We start from the raw sequence: 4,062 nt of genomic DNA, 5'->3' as shown, positions 1-4,062 counted from the left end.
TTCCAACAATGTTGTATGGTTGCGAGGCGTGGGCTATGGATAGAGTTGTGCGCAGGAGGATGGATGTGCTGGAAATGAGATGTTTGAGGACAATGTGTGATGTGAGGTGGTTTGATCGAGTGAGTAACGTAAGGGTAAGAGAGATGTGTGGAAATAAAAAGAGCGTGGTTGAGAGAGCAGAAGAGGGTGTTTTGAAGTGGTCTGGGCACATGGAGAGGATGAGTGAGGAAAGATTGACCAAGAGGATATATGTGTCGGAGGTGGAGGGAACAAGGAGAAGAGGAAGACCAAATTGGAGGTGGAAAGATGGAGTGAAAAAGATTTTGTGTGATCGGGGCCTGAACATGCAGGAGGGTGAAAGGAGGGGAAGGAATAGAGTGAATTGGAGCGATGTGGTATACCGGGGTTGACGTGCTGTCAGTGGATTGAAGCAAGGCATGTGAAGCGTCTGGGGTAAACCATGGAAAGCTGTGTAGGTATGTATATTTGCGTGTGTGGACGTATGTATATACATGTGTTTGGGTGGGGTGGGGTTGGGCCATTTCTTTCGTCTGTTTCCTTGCGCTACCTCGCAAACGCGGGAGACAGCGACAAAGTATAATAAATAAATAAATATATATATATATATATATATATATATATATATATATATATATATATATATATATATATGGCTGCAGGCATTTCACTGTATACCACAGTTTTTGCCACATAAAACTGGCTTGTTAACTTTTGATATTGCATATTTCCGGTGTTTTAATTTGTCTCTCTTTTTCTATGTACTGATTTCTTTTATAGCCATGTTTCTCCCTTTACAGCCATGATGTAGCTGTCAGAACATAAAATGACCGTGTGAGTGTGTGTGTGTGTGTGTGTGTGTGTGTGTGTGTGCTTGGTGGGGGGTGGGTGATGGTTGTGGTGTGGTGATTACCTGCATGTAACTACCTCTGTGTACTGTTCTGTTCTGTACCTTGAATGTTCTCCTCATTCACATCAATGATTCATTTCCCCGACATTCATCCTCTGCTCATGAGTCAAAATGTTACCTATTTCCATCATCATTCCTACTTCGCTTCTTGCTAAACTTCGTATATCTCACTGTAGGTAAGCTTTTAAATTCTCGTATCATCTTTGTTACCTCCCTCTGGACTGTTTTATTTTTATGTGCCTCTTTGAATGGGGTGATCAAACTAGTAGAGCGTATTTCATTTTTGGCATAATGTGGTATGTTAAACTGTGTGGTGAATGTTTCTAATATTTGCCAGTAAACAGTTTTTGTTTTCCCTTCCTTGTTCTCCTTAATTCCAGCAGATCTTCTCTTGCTAGATAATATTCATATCGAGGCCTTTCACTGCGTCTCACCCTCATTACATTTATCTAGGATGAATTTCATCATCCAAGTACTAGGCTTTATCCATCTTCTCCTGTGGGTTAACGCAATCGTCCTCATTACCGTGGCATCATCAGCAAACATGTTCAAGTAAGAGAACAGCGTTTCTATCAAATGAATAACACAGATTAAGAAAAAGAGTTGTCTCGAAGCCAAACACCTTGCGGCACGTCACTGGTGACCATCCATTTCGAGAAGGTTCCTTTAAGATCCAGTCTTCGTTTTCTTTCCATGAAGAGCATCTGTTCAACGAAGGATTATCTTTTTTATTCTTATATAGAGATCTTGCTTCTCTATTAGTCTCATATGAGGTAAATTTTCTAATGCCTCCCGGAAGTCGGGATATAGATAATCCAACCAGTCTTCCCTCATATCTATAACAGAGCTCACTTTCTCTTAGAAATCTAAGAGGTTATATATGGCAACCTTGTTCTAAAACCGTGTTGTCTCTCTGTCAGTTAATTTCTCCTCTGCAGGATGTCACCCAGTTGCTCTGAATATCTTTTCCTGGTCTGTAGGTCCTAGCTCTGGATAAGGGATTGTGGTTTCGGTGCATTGCACTCGACAATTGGAATATGGATGTGTGCGAAGGCGGCTCTGTCTTCGTCTAGTCCAGGCGCTACCTCCCATACACGGGAATGGCAAACAAGTATAAATTACATTTATCAAATGATATTACGAAATGAAGTATTCGTTTGAGAGCGTGAAAAATACGTTCCATTTTCAGTGCAGGTCCTGAACATCGACGCCAACCTTTAGTTTCACCGCCCGTCAACGTGTGAGGACCGCCAAATGCCCTTCGATAAAAAGGTCGATGCACGGGAGGCTAAAAACAAGACTTCAGAGAAAAAAATAAATGTTGGTTATTCCAGTATCACGGAAACTGTTGATCCCAAAACGTTTAAATGTATCGTTTTTTAGGATTTTTTTTTTTTTTTTTTTTTTTTTTGTGTGTGTGTGTGTGTGTGTGTGTGTGTGTGTGTCTGTGTGTGTGTGTGTAATTAACTGAGTGTGTGAAAGGTGCATTGAAAAATTTTATATATAAAGTGCGTGTACAAATGAGTGAGTATAATGGACCTGCAAAATAAAGTGGAAAGTGAAATGGTAAAGCAGTGAGTGTAATGTTTCCCAGTGAATGGGTGTGTTAGTGTGTTTATAATGATCAGAGTCGTAACATGTATTCCTATGAGTGTGTGACAGATGCACGGGTGAAGGGGGGATTATGGGGCTGGGCTGCAGCACAGTCGTCGAGCCGCTCTTCATGGGGTTATGGGATACAACAATTATATCTAGTCGAACCTCACCTCATGAGGTTGTGAGGTGCGACAGATATATCTCCCCTCACTTCATGAGGTTGTGAGGTACGGTAGATGTCACTCCCTTCACCTCATAAGGTTGTGAGATGCGGCAGGTATCTCTCCCCTCTCCTCATGAGGTTGTGAGGTGCGATAGATATCACTCCCTTCACCTGATGGGGTTGTGAGGTGCAACAGATATCCCCTGACACCTCTTGTGGCCATGGAGTGTGACAGATGTCATCCCCTGCATCTCATGGAGCTATGGTGAGGAACAGATGTTGTGGTATTAGACAGATCTTGTCACTCCATAACTCATGGGATCATGGAGCTCCGCATGAGATTTCAGGGTGAGACAGATCCTGACACCCCCACACACCTCATGGGACTATAGAGTGCGACAGATGTCCCTCTACATCTCCCGGGGCTATACAATGGTGTGCGACATGAGACATTCCACACTAGGAAGTGTGAGACATGCCGCTCTACTGCCTCCCAGGAGCAGTGGGGATGTGTGATGGTGATGGAATTCAGTTATCATCCTCAACCATTATATATGAAGCGCTAGATCTCAGTCAATAACGCAAACTCCACCAAAAAATGATTGACAGACCAACCCAGATATGAGCTCCTAAGTTCATGTTGTCACAAATTTCTTATCTTTCCATCTGCAGTGAGCAGAATGTGGGACGAGAAAATTGACTAATATCAACCATCAAATAATTGCAAAGAAAATAAACTATGGTACAAAAAAACAGAAAATGGAATACTGGTAGCCACCTTTATTTCACTTTTCAGTTGGCTGGCTCTGAAATGGTGTCGGCTTTTGAAGTCCACCTGAAGTGAAAAGATGAAGGAAGGGAATATTTTTTTTTCTCTTCCATTCTTTCTGAGGGAAACATCAAAGGCTGCGTTGGTGGTTCTGGGCGATGTCACCTGACGACCAACGGAACCTTGGTGCTCAGCCAAAACAAACCTGGTTTGTTGTGTGTCCGGAAGGTCAACATATTAATGGAGTAAATTGACTCGTTGCTGGAAGGGTCAATCACGGTTAACTGGAAAGGTCACTTAACTCTAGGGTCAGTTAACTCTTTCAAGGTTTACTGACTTGTATCTGAGGTCATTTAACCCCTTGTAGAAAGTCATCCATTTTCAATTCTGGGGACAATTGCGATAACTCTTTTTGAAAGGTCACTCACTTTAAACTCCCTCGTGGGAGAAGGGCTAATCACCTTTAACAATGGAGTCAGCCGTTCATTTACAATATCAGGTTACCATCATACATACAGCTATACTCTTTTTCCTCCCTCTAAGGGGAGGGGTGTTTGATAATCCATCCCCCTCAAGAGCCCCACTTTTTTGTCATTAGTGTTTTGA

The sequence above is a fragment of the Panulirus ornatus genome, chromosome 65 (genome assembly GCF_036320965.1).
Source record: "Panulirus ornatus isolate Po-2019 chromosome 65, ASM3632096v1, whole genome shotgun sequence".
Lineage (NCBI taxonomy): Eukaryota > Metazoa > Arthropoda > Malacostraca > Decapoda > Palinuridae > Panulirus > Panulirus ornatus.
The sequence above is the reverse complement of the archived record's forward strand: the minus strand, read 5'-3'. Positions refer to the sequence as shown.